Here is an 18839-nt window from a genome sequence, read left to right on the forward strand (position 1 = left end):
GGGACCCCCTCGACAGTTCGCTTTGAATAAAACTCCTCCAGCAAGGCCCAACCTTGGTTTACCATTTGCCTCACCACCACCTATCCCTTTCCCTTGGGAGTTGCTCTCTCGAGGGTCATCTTTATTTTAGCCCCCCCGGGCCAGTGCTTGTCTAAGTGTTGGTCCGAACTGAGCTGCCTGCGGGGCCACCTCGGGGCAACTTGAGGGTTGGTTTTACTCGTAGCTAGTCTCATCCGGTGTTGCCCTGAGAACGAGATATGTGCAGCTCCTACCGGGATTGTCGGCGCATCGGGCGGCTTTGCTGGTCTTGTTTTACCATTGTCGAAATGTCTTGTAAACCGGGATTCTGAATCTGATCGGGTCTTCCTGGGAGAAGGTCTATTCCTTCGTTGATCACGAGAGCTTGTCATGGGCTAAGTTGGGACACCCCTGCAAGGTATAATCTTTCGAAAGTCGTGCCTGCGGTTATAGGCAGATGGGAATTTGTTAATGTCCGGTTGTAGATAACTTGACACCAGATCCGAATTAAAACGCATCAACCGCGTGTGTAGCCGTGATGGTCTCTTCTCGGCGGAGTACGGGAAGTGAACACGGTTTCTGGGTTATGTTTGACGTAAGTAGGAGTTCAGGATCACTTCTTGATCATTGCTAGCTTCACGACCGTTCCTTTTGCTCTCTTCTCGCTCTTATTTGCGTATGTTAGCCACCATATATGCTTAGTCGATGTTGCAGCCTCACCACTTTACCCCTTCCATTCCCTTTAAGCTTTGCTAGTCTTGATACCCATGGTAATGGGATTGCTGAGTCCTCGTGGCTCACAGATTACTACAACAATAGTTGCAGGTACAGGTTACGCGATGATCCTGACGCGAGAGCGATACTTGCTTGCATTGAGTTCTTCTTCTGCTTCTTCGATCAGGGATAGGTTCCAGGTCGGCAGCCTGGGCTAGCAGGGTGGATGTCGTTTGAGTTTCTGTTTGTGTTTCGTCCGTAGTCGGATGATGCTCTATGTATTGTGATGTTGTATTCGTGTGGCAGTGTATGCCTTTTGTATGTATCCCCATCTATTATGTAATGTTGATGTAATGATATCCCCCTTGCAAAAGGGTTTCAATATGCGGGTCTATCCTTGGTGGGACCTTCGAGTTCCTTTTGGATAGGGTCGCATATTGGGCGTGACAAGCAAACATTGTATTGGTCACTTGAACAATTCATGAAGGAATATTGAAGGAAGAGAGATTTCACATATAAATATACTATCTTGGACATCTTTTGTAATTGGAGCACTCATTAAAATATGGCATGCGAAAAGGTTGATGTTGGACAAGGAAGACAACATAATGGGTTATGTTTTCTTATATCCGAAATAAAGTATATTGTCATGGATCGCCCAACATGTTGAGCTTGCCTTTCCCCCTCATGCTAGCCAAATTCTTTGCACTAAGTAGAGATACTACTTGTGCTTCCAAACATCCCTTAAACCAGTATTGCCATGAGATTCCACCATACCTACCTATGGATTGAGTAAGATCCTTCAAGTAAGTTGTCATAGGTGCATGCAATAAAAATTGCTCTCTAAATATGTATGATCTATTAGAGCATCTCCAGCCATAGAGCCCCCTAGGAGGCATTTTTATCGCCCCTTGGGGGGCTGCCGGCGAAATTTATTGCGTGCGATCGAGAAAATATCCACTCGTTCTGCCCCCCATGCACGTTCCCCACCTCTCCTCGATCTCCCCTCCTCTGCGGCCGCGGCTGCTTCCTGACGACGACGACAACGACGCCGCCGACGGTTGCTACTCTCTGCGTGGACGACTTATGCGTCTCGCCGGCCTTCCGCAGCCGCTTCCGCCGCGACATCCCACAGCTCACGCGTCCGCCACACCAGGCGACGAGGAGGAAGCAGGGCGCGCACATCCGTCCGGCGTCCAGGAAGCAGGGTGCGGCGTCGTCCGCCGCGCGACGAGGCGGGGAGGAAGCAGGGCGCGGCCGGCCCGTCCGCCAAGCCGGCCATGCCGGACTCGGCAAGCGGCGACAGGGGCGTGCTCCTGGGCTGGAGCTCGACCCCAACCCGTCGGCAGCACGGACAGGGGAGCGGAGGAGGCTGCCCGCAGGGAGTACGCCGTGCTGCGGGAGGTGGCCGCGTACCTCCTCGACCACGACCTCTGCAAACAACCCTGGCGTCCATCCAGCGCTTCGTGGCTCACCACTACGACGCCGGCAAGCCTGGCCGCCGCCGACAAGGACGGAGAGGAGGAGGAGGAGGAGGAGGAAGGGGGGGCGCCCGGCACGCCACGCCCCACGCGCCGCCCGGCCTCCCGCCCTGGCCGCCGCTGGCCGGCGCGCCCGTGGATCCCGGCCGCCGCTAGTCGTGCCTGTGCGAGGGGCCGGTGCCGCCCGTGCGTGGCTCGTCGTGGCCGGGGCCGCTCGTGGTCGGCGCGCTTGGGGCCTCCTCCGCCGAGTCCTTCACACTGGCCAAGACGGGGCGACACGAACGAGGACGGTGGGTTTCGGGGCTGCCCGTGGCCAATGCGCCCGGTGCCGGGGCCGCCCGTGGCAGGCCTCGCCACCCGGGCCCGCCCACAGCGTCGCCGGCCACCTGGACCACGGCCGCACACCTCGTCGACGCAGGGTTTCCCGGCCGCCTGGACCACGACTTCCTGGCCGCCAAGTCCTTGACGCTGGCCAAGACGAAGCTCCCCGGCGTGGCCTTCGGCTGCGGCGACACGAACAAGGACGACGGGTTCCTGGCGTGGAGGCGGCGAGCGAGGCGGGGAGGCGACAGGTGGGGAGGCAGGCCCGCGTAGAGAAAAAGGTTAGAGAGAGAGGGAGTGGAAGGCTGAATGTGGGCCAAATGCATGCAAAATCTTCTCTCTCCACCCCCAAGAGCCCCCCGGCAGGCTGGGTTTCGCCTGCGCGCGTTGGCACTAATTTTCGCTAAATCCAGCAAAAACTGAGCTCCTGGGGTCCCGGCTGGGAGAAAAATTAGGCGCCGGCGGCCAAAAAGTGCTAGTGGGGGGCATCCTGGGGGGCCGGCTGGAGATGCTCTTAGTGTGGAGAAAATAAGCTTTATACGATCATTGTGATATGGAAGAAATAAAAGCGACGAACTGCATAATAAAGGTCCCTATCACAAGTGGCAATATAAAGTGACGTTCCCTCGAATTAAGATTTTGTGCATCCAACTATAAAAGCGCATTGCAACCTCTGCTTCCCTCTGCGAAGGGCCTATCTTTTATTCTTGTCCTTTACCTTATGCAAGAGTCATGGTGATCTCCACCTTTCCTTTTTACATTTTATCCTTTGGCAAGCACATTGTGTTGGAAAGATTCTGATATATATATATATTCAATTGGATGTAAGGCATCATGAGCTATTATTGTTGACATTACCCTTGAGGTAAAAGGTTGGGAGGCAAATATATAAGCCCATATCTTTCTCTGTGTCTGATTAAAACTTTGAACCCATAAATATCACGTGAGTGTTAGCAATTGTGAAAGACTAAATGATAGTTGAGTATGTGAAGTTTGCTGAATTAAAAGCTCTAACATAGACCCTTCCTGAAAATAAGATGAATTGTAATTGTTTGATCACTAATAACACGGTTTGCTAGTTTTCAAGAAGGTTTATGATCTATACTTTAACATGTGAATAGTTTGTTACTTGATCATGAAAAGTTTTATGAGATGAGCTACTGTTATGACATATAATGATGCTAGAAAAGGTGATTGAAATTATCATTGATCAAACTTGTGCACCTGCTAGCATTCACACTTCATAAATTATTTCTTTTATCATTTACCTACTCGAGGACGAGCAGGAATTAAGCTTGGGGATGCTGATGCGTCTCAACCGTATCTATAATTTATGAAGTATTCATGCTATTATAGTATCCATCTAGGATGTTTTATATGCATTTATATGCTATTTTATATGATTTTTGGGACTAACCTATTAACCTAGAGCCCAGTGCCAGTTTCTGTTTTCTCCTTGTTTTTGAGTTTTTACAGAAAAGGAATACCAAACGGAGTCCAATTGATGTGCCAATTTTTGATGAATTTTTATGGACCAAAAGAAGCCTCAGGAGTGCAAGAGTTGGGCCAGAAGGGTCCCGGGCTGCCCACGAGGGTGAGGGGCGCACCCCAGGGGGGTGGGCGCGCCCCCTGCCTCGTGGACAGCCCAGAGACCCCCCTGACGTGAAACCTACGCCAAAAATTCCTATAAATACAGAAACTTCCAGAAATAAACCTAGATCGGAAGTTCCGCCAGAAGCCTCTGTAGCCACGAGAAATCAATCTAGGCCCTCTCTGGCACCCTGCCGGAGGGGGCCATCATCACCGGAGGCCATGGAGGAGGATCCCAGAGGGGCCATCATTGCCATGAAGGCCAAGGACCAGAGGGAGAACCTCTCCCCATCTAGGGGGGAGGCCATGGAGGAGGAAGCACAAGGGGGAGAACCTCTCCTCCTCTCTCTAGGTGGCGCCGGAGTGCCACCGAGAGGGGAATCATCACCGCGGTGATCGTCTTCATCATCATCGCCATCCCCATCTCTTTTACGCGGTCCACTCTCTCGCACCCCGCTGTAATCCCTACTCGTACATGGTGCTTTATGCCACATATTATGATCCAATGATGTGTTTCCATCCTATGATGTTTTGAGTAGATATCTTTTGTCTTTTGGTTGATTGATGATCTAGATTGGTACAAGTTGTATGTTTTATTTTGGTGATGTCCTATTGTGCCCTCCGTGTCGCGCAAGCATGAGGGATTCCCGCTGTAGGGTGTTGCAATACATTCATGACTCGCTTATAGTGGGTTGCTTGAGTGACAGAAGCATAAACCCGAGTAAGGGGGTTGTGGCGTATGGGATAAAGGGGACTTGATGCTTTAATGTTATGGTTGGGTTTTACCTTAATGATCTTAGTAGTTGCGGATGCTTGCTAGAGTTCCAATCATAAGTGCATATGATCTAAGAAGAGAAAGTATGTTAGCTTATGCCTCTCCCTCATATGAAATTGCAATGACGACTACCAGTCTTGTCAACAATTGCCTAGGATAATTCCGCACACCAATCCATCATTATTCCACACTCGCTATTTATAATATTTAGTAATATATTCTAACTTTATGATAACAGCACCTACTTTTATATTTTAGCTCTCCGATATCATGCAAGTTATCCTCTTCATACCCACAACATAGTTTTATTTCTCGTATCTAGTTGGAAGCAAACATTCGGTGTACGTAGAGTCGTATCAGTGGTAGATAGGACTTGAGAGAATATTGATCTTACCTTTAGCTCCTTGTGGGTTCGACACTTCATACTTATCACTTCCACCTTTGGAAATTGCTACGATGATTCCCTGCACTTGGGGATTATCAGCCTTCTTGTCCGCTAAGTACTTGGGGCAGTTCCGCTTCTAGTGACCATTTCCCTTCCAATAAAAGCACTGAGTCTCGGGCTTGGGTCCATTGTTTGGCTTCTTCCCGGCAAATGATTTACCGGGCGCGGCAACTCCCTTGCCGTTCTTCTTGAAGTTCTTTTTACCCTTGCCTTTCTTGAAACTAGTGGTCTTATTCACCATCAACACTTGATGTTCCTTTTTGACTTCCACTCCGCTGATTTCAGCATTGAATATAACTCGGGAATGGACTTCTCCATCCCTTGCATATTGTAGTTCATCACAAAGCTCTTGTAGCTAGGTGGGAGCGACTAGAGAATCCTGTCAATGACCGAGTCATCTGGGAGATTAACTCCCAACTGAGACAAACGGTTGTGTAACCCGGCCATAGTGAGTATGTGCTCACTGACAGAACTGTTTTCCTCCATCTTACAACTGTAGAACTTGTCGGAGACTTCATATCTCTTGACCCGGGCATGAGCTTCGAAAACCATATTCAGCTCCTGGAACATCTCATATGCTCTGTGTTGCTCAAAACGCTTTTGGTGCCCCGGTTTTAAGCTGTAAAGCATGTCGCACTAAACCAGGGAGTAATCATCACTACGCGACTGCCAGGCATTCATAACGTCTTGAGTTGCTGGGAAAATGGGTGCTTCACCTAGCGGTGCTTCTAGGACATATGCTTTCTTGGCAGCGTATAAACTATATTTATTGTAAATTATGACTGCTTCCTCGGGATACCCTGTTCGCAGTCAAATCAAGATCATGCAAAAAGTGTCCGGCCTATGATAATACGGCAGATCGGATCTTGGCTGTAGCGGCGTCAAGAAAATGGGCACGGAGGCAATGGAAAATCCATCAAGCGGCGCCCTATGAGGATGATCCTCAAGTTTCGGACCCAGTCCGTATAGTTGCTACCATCGTCTTTCAGCTTGGTTTTCTCTAGGAACATGTTGAAGTTGAGGGCAGCATTAGCGTGGGCCATTTGATATACAAGACATATTGCAAAGATATTTTAGACTATGTTCATGATAATTAAGTTCATCTAATCAAATTATTTAATGAACTCCCACTTAGATAGACATCCCTCTAGTCATCTAAGTGATACATGATCCGAGTCAATTAGGCCGTGTCCGATCATCACGTGAGACGGACTAGTCATCATCAGTGAACATCTTCATGTTGATCGTATCTACTATACGACTCATGTTCGACCTTTCGATCTCTTGTGTTCTGAGGCCATGTCCGTACATGCTAGGCTCGTCAAGTCAACCTAAGTGTTTTGCATGTGTAAATCTGGCTTACACCCATTGTATGCGAACGTTAGAATCTACCACACCCGATCATCACGTGGTGCTTCGAAGCAATGAACTTTCGCAATGGTGCACAGTTAGGGGGAACACTTTCTTGAAATTTTAGTGAGGGATCATCTTATTTATTCTACCATCGTTCTAAGCAAATAAGATGTAAACATAACAAACATCACATGCAAATCATAAAGTGACATGATATGGCCAATATCATCTTGCGCCTTTGATCTTTATCTTTGAAGTACGACATGATCACCTTCGTCACTGGCATGACACCATGATCTCCATCATCATGATCTCCATCATCGTGTCTTCATGAAGTTGTCTCGCCAGCTATTAGTTCTACTACTATGGCTAACGGTTAGCAATAAAGTAAAGTAATTACATGGCGTTTTTAATGACACGCAGGTCATACAATAACTTAAGACAACTCCTATGGCTCCTACAGGTTGTCATACTCATCGACATGCAAGTCGTGATTCCTATTACAAGAACATGATCAATCTCATACATCACATATATTTCATTCATCACATCCTTTTGGCCATATCACATCACAAGGCATATGCTGCAAAAACAAGTTAGACGTCCTCTAATTGTTGTTGCATGTTTTACGTGGCTGCTATGGGTTTCTAGCAAGAACGTTTCTTACCTACGCAAAAGCCACAACGGTGATATGCCAATTGCTATTTTCCCTTCATAAGGACCCTTTTCGTCGAATCTAATCCGACTAGAGTGGGAGAGACAGACACCCGCTAGCCACCTTATGCAACAAGTGCATGTCAGTCGGTGGAACCTATCCCACGTAAGCGTACGTGTAAGGTCGGTCTGGGCCGCTTCATCCCACAATACCACCGAAACAAGATAGGACTAGTAACGATAAGCAAATTGAACAAACCAACGCCCACAACTGCTTGTGTTCTGCTCGTGCATAGAATCTATGCATAGACCTAGCTCATGATGCCACTGTTGGGGAACGTAGCAATAATTCAAAATTTTCTATGTATCACCAAGATCAATCTAGGAGATTGTAGCAACAATAGAGAGAGAGGATGTGCATCTTCATACCTTTGAAGATCGCTAAGCGGAAGCGTTACTAGAACGCGGACGATGGAGTCGTACTCGCGGCGATTCAAATCGCGAAAGATCTGATCTAACACCGAACGGACGGTGCCTCCGCACTCAACACACGTACAGCCCGGGGACGTCTCCTCCTTCTTGATCCAGCAAGGGGAGAGGAGGAGTTGAGGGAGAGCTCCGGCAGCACGATGACGTGGTGGTGGAGCTTGCAGTTCTCCGGCAGGGCTTCGCCAAGCACTACGGAGTAGGAGGAGGTGTTGGGGAGGGAGATGGCTACGCCAGGGGAAGGGTGCGGCAGCCCTCCCACCTCCCCTATATTTATAGGGGCAAGGGAAAGGGGGGCCAGCCCCTTCCAGATGGATCTAGAGGGGGGGCGGCCAAAGGGGGAGGCTTGCCCCCCAAGCCAAGGGGGGCGCCCCCTTTATGGTTCACCCCAAACCCTAGGCGCATGGGCCCTAGGGGGGTTGGCGCCTGAGGGAGTCCTGGACTAGGGGGTGTCCGGATAGCCGAACTATCATCATCGGCCGGACTCCAAGACCATGAAGATACAAGATTGAAGACTTCGTCCCGTGTCCGGATGGGACTTTCCTTGGCGTGGAAGGCAAACTTGGCGATACGGATATGTAGATCTCCTACCATTGTAACCGACTCTGTGTAACCCTAGCCCACTCCGGTGTCTATATAAACCGGATGGCTCTAGTCCATAGGACGAACAACAATCATACCATAGGCTAGCTTCTAGGGTTTAGCCTCCTTGATCTCGTGGTAGATCCACTCTTGTAACACACATCATCAATATTAATCAAGCAGGACGTAGGGTTTTACCTCCATCAAGAGGGCCCGAACCTGGGTAAAACATCGTGTCCCTTGTCTCCTGTTACCATCCGCCTAGACGCACAGTTCGGGACCCCCTACCCGAGATCCGCCGGTTTTGACACCGACATTGGTGCTTTCATTGAGAGTTCCTCTGTGCCGTCGCCATCAGGAAGGATGCCTTTTCCCGTCTTTAAAGACGGCGCCATCATCAAGGGAGCTTTGGCCGCTGGCCAGACTATCCGGCTAGGCGGTTTTCTTATGACCGCATGTTCAGCCACCACTCCGACAATGACCTCTCAGGTCATTAAAAGCGATCTTCACGTCAGCTCGGAATTCGCCGAGCAGCTAGATCCGATTGAGCTCTCCTCCGTAAACGGGCTCTTGGATCGCATCGCCGCCCTGGGAGTCGCTACTGACTACGATCAGATTGGGCTTAAAACCGATCTGAGAGAAATTAACTCTCCCCAGGTTACCCACCACGTTGTTGTGGTAGAGGAACAATGCGGTGACTCTTCTTCTATGTTAAAAACCAACTGTGTCCGGATTCCCGATCCCTCCATGCCGGATTCCCGCGGAGGGACGGACGCCAATCAAATACTGAACCTAAAGTCAGGCACCGGACCAGATTTGTTGGAAAGCACCCAACAAACCAAGCTTCCAAATCCAGAAGCTTCTTGGCCTTTGAGCCTCAGATCGGGCGGGGTTCCGAACTTAATTCCACCCGCCCACCCAAACATAAGCGATCTATCTCAAATACGGCAAGAGCCCGATGAAACAGTACATCATTACTGGGCCAGATTCCTCCTGGTTATGAACAGGATAATGGACTGTCGTGAAGAAAGCGCGATTTCAATTTTCTGCAACAATTACACGGACAAGGGAATCATAAACGACATCAGTTGTCGTGAAGTTACACGCTTCGCCGACCTAGCGACCATTGTACAAAAATATTGCGCGATGGAGAGTGCTTGGAAAAACGAAACTAGGTTTTGGGACAATCCGGCCCTGAATACAGCCCCAGTCCGAAATAAAAGGGTGCGTCATACTCAAGCGCCCGGGTTAAAAACCAAGAAGCAAAAACCCCTAAAGGGTACGGAACCGTACTGGAGGGATGGCTCAACGAACCCTGCAAAATCCACAGTACAGAGGGCGCCACTCCAACACATAGCCTTCGAGCATGTTGGATACTACGGCAGGTGGCCAAAAGTGGCGAAGACTTTTTAGCCCCAGGCAACCAGCCCAGTAGTACCAGTACGATATTAACAGTCTTCCAGACTTTCGCATCAAATAACATGCTTAAACGAACAATCCGCAGCCTCACCGAAGTCTACCAAGTAGCAACAACAAATCCATGGAGTGACACGGCTATCACCTTCAATGCCAGCGACGAACCTAAATTCCGAACAGCTAGAGCACCAGCCGCATTGGTCCTCAGTCCGATAGTGGATGGCTTTCGTCTTACCAAGGTACTCATGGATGGCGGCAGCAGATTAAACCTCATCTACGAAGAAACCCTTCAAAAAATGGAAATTGACTGGAGCCGCATTGAGCGAAGCAGCACAACCTTCAGGGGAATAATCCCTAGTCGAGAAGTACGCAGCACAGGAAAAATCACACTAGATGTAGTGTTCGGCTCGCCGGACAATTACAGGTCCTAAGAGGTCACGTTCCAAGTGGCCCCATTCGGCAGCGGATATCACGCCTTGTTAGGGTGAGAGGCATTCACAATCTTCCAAGCTATACCCCATTACGGGTACATGAAGCTCAAAATGACCGGACCCAATGGAATAATCACTCTCGCCAGTGATCTAGATACAACACTCCGCACAGAAAATAAGACAGCCGCACTGGCCCTAGAGGCATTATCCGAAGCCCTAGCGGCAGAGGAACTAACTGCGCTGCGCTCCACAGTGGATAGGGACGATGTGATACTCGATAAGAGGTCCAAGTCCACCTCTTTTAAACCAGCAGACGAAATAGTCAAATTCCAGGTCCATCCAACGGACTCCACAAAGACGGCCTCCATTGGGGCAAAATTAAATCCTGATGTAGAAGCCGCACTACGAGAATTCCTTCGGGGAAATTGGGACATTTTTGCCTGGCACCCTTCAGACATGCCAGGAATCCCACGCAGGCTGGCAGAGCACAGCCTAAATATCCTAAAAGGATTCAAGCCAGTCAAACAAGCTCTTCGGCGATTTTCCGAACCCAAAAGACAGGCAATGGGAGAGGAGCTAGCCAAACTCTTAGAAGCCGGATTCATCAGAGATATAAAACATCCGGACTGGCTAGCCAACCTAGTAATGGTACCAAAAAAGGACAAATCCTGGCGCCTTTGCGTCGATTTCAAAGACCTTAACAAGGCCTGTCCAAAGGACCCTTTCCCTCTCCCTCGCATCGACCAAATCATCGATGCTACCGCAGGGCACGATTCATTGTGCTTCCTCGACGCATACTCCGGATACCATCAAATCAAGATGGCGGAAAAAGACCAGGCCGCAACGGCCTTCATTACTCCATATGGGCCATTCTGCTTCAACACAATGCCCTTCGGACTCAAAAACGCCGGCACAACATATCAGCGCATGATTCAGACATGTCTGGCTAGCCAGATAGGCAAAATAGTAGAGGCATACGTAGACGATGTGGTCGTCAAGACCAAACACGTCGAAACTCTAGTAGACGACTTGAGGGTGACATTCGACAACCTTCGAGCGTATGACATTAAGCTCAACCCGGAAAAATGTGTCTTCGGAGTACCAGCTGGAAAGCTTTTGGGCTTCATTGTATCCGGTAGAGGAATTGAAGCAAACCCAGCCAAGATCCGAGCTTTGTCACAATTGGATATCCCAAAAGACCTCAAGCAAATTCAAAAACTAACTGGATGTGTAGCGGCTCTAAGCCGCTTTATCTCCCGTTTGGGAGAAAAGGCTCTGCCCCTCTATCGCCTCCTCCGGCGCACCGAACACTTCGAATGGACGGATGCTGCCACGGCCGGACTCGAAGAAATCAAGGCCATACTGGCAACAAATCCGGTCTTGGTCGTGCCCAACCTAGGCGAACCTATGTTATTATATATCGCAGTAACACATCAGGTTGTCAGCGCAGTACTCGTCGTCGAACGAGAAACAGAAGGGCATAGATTCCCTCTTCAAAAACCAGCGTACTACGTATCCACTATCTTAACTCCATGCAAGTCCCGGTACCCACATTATCAAAAGATAGCGTATGCGGTGTTCATGGCATCCCGGAAGCTGCGACACTACTTTCAAGAGTGTTCCATAACGATGGCCTCTGAAGTACCTCTCAACGATATTATAAACAATCGCGGCGCAACGGGCAGGATTGCAAAATGGGACATTGAGCTCTTACCATTTGACATAACCTACAAACCACGGCGAGCTATAAAGCCGCAAGTTCTGGCTGACTTCGTCGCTGAATGGACCGAAGCCGAACTCCCTAAAGAGTACGGTGCGTACTCCAATTGGATCATGCATTTCGACGGATCCAAAATGTTGGCTGGCTTGGGGGCTGGCGTCGTCTTGACGTCCCCAACCGGAGACACAGTCCAATACGTACTTCAAATAATGTACATGGACTCCAACAACGCAGCCAAATACGAGGCCCTTCTACATGGCCTCCGGATGGCAATCTCCATGGGCATTCAATGCCTAGAGGTGCGTGGGGATTCAAACCTCACAATATCCCAAGTAAATGGAGACTTTGACGCCAAAGATCCGAAAATGGCAGCCTACCGCAACACCGTCCTAAAAATGTTAGCTCGGTTCGAAGGACTCGAATTCCACCATGTAGCCCGGGATAACAACCAGGCAGCAGACGTGTTGGCACTCATCGGCGCAAAACGCGACGCCGTCCCTCCAAACATCTTCCTGGAACGGTTGTTTAAGCCATCCGTATTATGGGAAGAGGAGTCCGGAAATAACAATCCGGAACCAGCTGCATCACCTAACTCAGACCATTCTGACACAATCGGCGGCTCAGCCAAAGCCCACAAAATAATGGCAGTAATTGCCCCGTGGACGGAACCATTCCTAACCTACTTAATCAGGCAGGAACTTCCCGAAGACCAAAATGAGGCCCGTTGCATAGTTCGGCGATCTAAAGCCTACAAGGTCCATGAGGGAGAACTTTATAAGAAAAGCACAACCGGAGTCCTTCAAAGGTGTATCCCCGAAGAGGAAGGGCGAAATCTCCTGGCTGAAATTCACGCTGGACTCGGCGGGCACCACGCTGCAGCCCGGGCCCTTGTAGGCAAGGCCTATCCGTACAGGATTTTATTGGCCAACAGCCCGGGCAGATGCTCAGGACTTAGTCCAACGATGCGTCGGTTGCCAGCTCTTTGCTAATAAGAGCCACATGCCACCCACCGCCCTCAAAACTATACCCATCACCTGGCCGTTCACGGTCTGGGGGCTTGACATGGTTGGACCCCTTAAAGGGGGAACCCACAAGCACAAATACTTATTGGTCATGGTGGACAAATTCACCAAATGGATAGAGGCCAAGCCGGTTAAAACGGCAGAATCCGGACCGGTGATAGACTTCATATCCGGGGTAGTACACCGTTTTGGCGTCCCCCACAGCATCATCACTGATAACAGCACGAATTTCACGGCTGACGAGGTTAAACTCTGGTGCAAAAATATGGGCATCAAGCTCGACTACGCTTCAGTCTATCACCCCCAAACTAACGGTCAAGTCGAGCGAGCAAATGGTCTAATCATGAGCGGCATTAAACCCAAACTAGTGCGGTCCCTCAAGGAATCTAACACGCACTGGGTAGAGGAGCTCGACTCCGTACTCTGGGGGCTGCGGACCACGCCAAACCGCACTACCGGATTCACACCATTTTTTATGGTGTACGGCGCAGAGGCAGTTCTGCCCTGCGATATAATTCATGACTCACCTCGCGTGCGCATGTACGAAGAAAGAGAAGCCGAGTTGGATCGGCAGGACAGTTTGGACGCCTTAGAGGAGGAGCGGGACGTGGCAAAAGCTCGTTCCGCATTCTATCAGCAGCAGGCTCGAAGATATCAAAGCAGAGAAGTACGGGCCAAAACCTACAATGTTGGCGAACTTGTTCTACGCCTGCCGGACAAGAAAAAGGACAAACTTAAGCCCAAGTGGGAAGGTCCCTTCATCATCGACCAAGTCCTGACCGGCGGAGCATACCGTCTACGTAACGCATCTGACAACCGACTCGAGCCGAACCCATGGAACGCAACCCGTCTCCAAAGATTCTACGCCTAACGCCGGACTCAGAGTTCGTCTCACTCCTCCGTCCACCTTTTTACATTTTCACTGTCTCTTGTCCCCCTCCTTCTTCCCAGTTTTTTTTCAATACCTTTGATAGGCTGATTTGCGCATTGTTCGCACACACTTGATGTGTTCCTAGCACTCATTATACCTGGGGGCTTCTTTAACAGAAGCTTATTTATATGGGCTTCATGCCTACCACATGTGTCACACTTCCGCATGTACCTTTTGATCATCATTATATGCATCGATATGACTTAAGTTTTGGCCAAGCCGGGTTGCCTGGCTCCTGTGCTTACCCCTACATTCCCGATTGTTCGGCTAGGAGGTAAAGGGAGCACCTCTGCGATTGTTACTGCCGGGTCAGCCGGATGTGTACCTCAGACTGGGTGAAGCCGAAGGCTAGCGTTCTTAAGGGAATATTCGGTCGGTGACCTGAAAGATGATTTATTACTTACTTATTTATCTGCCCCCAGATGCTTTTTCTGCTATTTTCGTAGTCCGGACATGCACTTTAGGGCATGCCTCCCAGGGAAAGGAACCCTTAACGGAACTATTCTCCCTGGAAGATGTTTATTACTAACCATGTAATATAACATAGCTAGTTGGGCACTTGTCTGATAAAGCAATTATGACCCCTACGCCTTGTCTCCATGCATGCCCCGGTTCTTTTATAACCGTCAGGGTATTCGGACACACTCCGGACTGTTGGGTCCCGAGGTTGAAGCGAAAAGTTCCACAAAGGCAAACGATCTACAATCCGGCTAGAAGGCATTTTACATGTCATTTTAAAATTACATCGTCAAACTGACTGATTGTACTCCTCTTCAATCCCATCTAACAGGCTGTCTAATTTACAGTCCTGTTGGGAATATTTCGCGGCCAGCTCTACTTGGCCGTACATCAAGCTCACAGGGATCTCCTTCCCATCAGGCCCCGCAGGTCCAACCTCGGCCATGTGGTTTGGGTCAGCCTTCGGGTACCGCGTCTTCACCATGGCCCAGGCCTCCCTGGCACCTTGACGGCAGGCCGATATCTTCCACAGACGGAGACGTCGCCGTACTCCCTGAAGCCTCTCAGCAAGCCCTCCAAGACCCTCAGGTAGGGAGACGGAAGGCCATAAGGCCTGAACGACGCCACTCATCGCCTGCCGAACACATTCAAGCAGTTGCACCAGCTCGGGAAGTTGGTCACCCGTTGAACCGGGCATTTCCTCCATAGGGCAACCTGTGAGCACACCTATAGACATATTTCTGTCAACCGACTTCCTCGCCGATCTCTTCTTTTCAAAAGAGTTTGCTCAAGCACTTACTATAGATGTCGCGACGAAGTCGTTGATTCTCCTTCAAGGAGGTAGACAGCTGGGCCCGAACACCTTTTAGCTCTTCTCCAAGCTGGGTGTGGGCATCTTGGAGTTTGTTCCTCTCCTGTTGCACCTTCATAAGCACCCTCTCGCCGGCCTTCAACTGGCGCAGTAGATGTTGCTTGTCCGGATCTAGTCCGGCGCCCTCTGCAATATTATTGTCAGATTTACGCACATGCCGCACTTTGTTAACTACTTATCTTTTCGAAGTACGTATTACCAGCGGGGGTCTCTGTGGCTCCCCCTGTGGCGGCCAGTGTGGCCTCAAGTTAGGCCTTGCACTCTTGAAGTTCCTGGGACAGGTGGGTATTCTTCTCCGTAAGATCCTGCATAATAAATGATCCTTAAATCAGTTATTTTAACTATTTTAAGTCTCGGGGGCTACTGGCATATATAACTATTAAAATTACTTACCCGTATGTCCTTCACATACTACTCCGTGGCTCTGGTTAAACCATCTTGAGCGGCACGGAGATGCGCGTCTCCTGCATCAAAGGCATTCAACGCCTCCGGGGAGAAGCACGCGTCACGAAGAACTGTCTGGCGACGCCTGTGATTCATGGCGCTCTCCACCTCAGAACGGGTGGCGGATAGCCTGTCGGCATCCTCCGTTGGAGGAGCATCCAGCTCATGCCCTGTGTTCGCCTCCCCTTCCAGACCACGCGTTGGAGCATGGCTGGCGGAGGCTTGATTGGCAACCTCTCCGGACACTGTCCGGCGAGCGCTCTTTCTCCTGGAAAAGTTATGAGCATTAATATACCTCCTAGGGATCCTTCCCTTAAAAACAGTAGTGCGGCGACGTTTCGATTCGCGTCGCACTCCTTTTCCGCCTGCTGGGCCGAACTGACCTTGCTGGTCAGCCGCCGCGGGTTCGGCTTCTCGCCTTGAAGGCACCTCCTGCAAGACACCGTTGGTATACGGTGATCTGAAATATGCAAGGACGAAGTAATGGTGTCAGAACTCCGGTCATAATTACCTGAGAAGCCGGACATAATCCGGGGTAGTCAGCCGTAATGGCGACTAAAGCATTGTCCATGCTGAGTTGGTGGAACACCCCGTCAATTAGCTCCACCTTTATGTCTGGATCCTCTTCGGAGGCCGGATCAAGGGATCTTCCCGGATCCTCGGGTTGTGGAGCCGGACTGTGTATGCCCTCCACATCCCGACGCAGTTCCTGCGTCAAAATCATAAAGTAAGGCATTTAACTTCAAAAGCACGGGTCGGATGAATAAACATTCGCTTACCCAGCTCCGAGGGTTATTCATGGAGAACCCATTCAATGGGCTCATCTAGAGAAAGTCCTCCTTCTCCCCCTTGTACAAGCCGGACAGGATCTTCACCAGATCCGCGGTCGATCCTGGCCCCTTGCGGCCATGACGGGTGGTGTCGTTCTCCCCGTTGAAATCCCACATGGGGTGGCCCCTATATTGGAGCGGCTGCACCCCTCGCATAATGCACGTGGCCATGATTCCAATCATGGTCAATCCGGAGTGGGCCAGTAACCTAATCCGGCCCATCAGATAATGGACGCTCCCATCATCCTCCCGTTGAGGGCTCCGCAGGCGCCAACTCAGGCGTTTCTTCAAGGGAGCATTGCTGAACTCCGGGAGGCCAATCCGAACTGGATCCGGCAGAGGGGCGTCCTCCATATAGAACCATTCCGAAGGCCAATCTTCGGACGCCTTCTTCGGGGTGCCGGATTGATATCCGATCCCGGCGATGCGCCATATTTCGGCTCCGCCCACTTGATATATCGACCCCTCATGAGAACGGGGTACGAGGCAAAACAATCTCTTCCACAGCGCAAAATGGGGCTCGATGCCCAAGAACAGCTCGCAAAGAGCTACAAAGCCCGCGATGTGCAAAATGGAGGCAGGTGTAAGGTGGTGAAGCTGGAGTCCGTAGAACTCCAGGAGCCCCTGGAGAAACGGATGTATGGGAAATCCGAGTCCCCTTATTAAATAAGGGACAAAGCATACCCGCTCTCCTTTGGAGGGGTTAGGAACGCTCTCCGCCTGCTTTCCACCCCGGAAGGTGGCCAGTCCGGCTCGAACCGGAACCATGAAGGCTGGGGGAAGATATCCCTCGGTTTGGAGCACCACTAGCTCGCTGTGTGGAACTGGGCATCTCCCCCAATCTCCTGGCTTAGGGCTGGGGGCGCGAGAGGAGGAGCCGCGTGGACTATCCATGATAGAATGGATTTTTGTCAGAGGCGCTTCGATGAGTACTTGCGGAAGGAGGATGGTGTGAGTTGGATCTAGATCCTCGCCTCTCTTATAGGTGGCTCGTTCGCACGGCTAGGGGGAAAAATGTAAAAATACCCTAGCTTTTCGCATTCATATGACACGTGGAAGAAGGCCATTATTGGGTGTAGAAGCCAAGGAGCGCAACATTTATAAGGAGGCCGGACATTATTCGACAGGAACATGAAGTTTGAAGGAGAACCCGCCTTGCAACACCGAAGACAACATGCGCGCCGGACTCATCGTCATTGAAGCCTGGTTCGGGGGCTACTGAGGGAGTCCCGGGCTAGGGGGTGTCCGGATAGCCGAACTATCATCATCGGCCGGACTCCAAGACCATGAAGATACAAGATTGAAGACTTCGTCCCGTGTCCGGATGGGACTTTCCTTGGCGTGGAAGGCAAGCTTGGCGATACGAATATGTAGATCTCCTACCATTGTAACCGACTCTGTGTAACCCTAGCCCTCTCCGGTGTCTATATAAACCGGATGGCTCTGGTCCATAGGACGAACAACAATCATACCATAGGCTAGCTTCTAGGGTTTAGCCTCCTTGATCTCGTGGTAGATCCACTCTTGTAACACACATCATCAATATTAATCAAGCAGGACATAGGGTTTTACCTCCATCAAGAGGGCCCGAACCTGGGTAAAACATCGTGTCCTTGTCTCCTGTTACCATCCGCCTAGACGCACAGTTCGGGACCCCCTACCCGAGATCCGCCGGTTTTGACACCGACAGCGCCCAACACACCTAGGGGCTGGTTCCCTTCCATATTCAGCCCATAGGGCCCTCCGGGGCAGGTGGACCCCCGGAACCCTTTCGGTGGTCCCGGTACAATACTGATAAACCCCCGAACACTTTCGGTGACCGAATAAGGACTTCCCATATATAAATCTTTATCTCCGGACCATTCCGGAACTCCTCGTGACGTCTGGGATCTCATCAGGGACTCCAAACAACATTCGGTAACCACATACTAATTCCCATAACAACTCTAGCGTCATCGAACCTTAAGTGTGTAGACCCTATGGGTTTGGGAATCATGCAGACATGACCGAGACATCTCTCTGGCCAATAACCAACAGCGGGATCTGGATACCCATGTTGGTTCCCACATATTCCACGATGATCTCATCGGATGAACCACGATGTCGGGGATTCAATCAATCCCGTATACAATTCCCTTTGCCAATCAGTATGTTACTTGCCCAAGATTCGATCGTCGATATCCCAATACCTCGTTCAATCTCGTTACCGGCAAGTCTCTTTACTCGTTCCGTAATGCATGATCCCGTGATTAACTTCTTAGTCACATTGAGCTCATTATGATGATGCATTACCGAG

The sequence above is a fragment of the Triticum aestivum genome, chromosome 1B (genome assembly GCF_018294505.1).
Source record: "Triticum aestivum cultivar Chinese Spring chromosome 1B, IWGSC CS RefSeq v2.1, whole genome shotgun sequence".
Taxonomy (NCBI): domain Eukaryota; kingdom Viridiplantae; phylum Streptophyta; class Magnoliopsida; order Poales; family Poaceae; genus Triticum; species Triticum aestivum.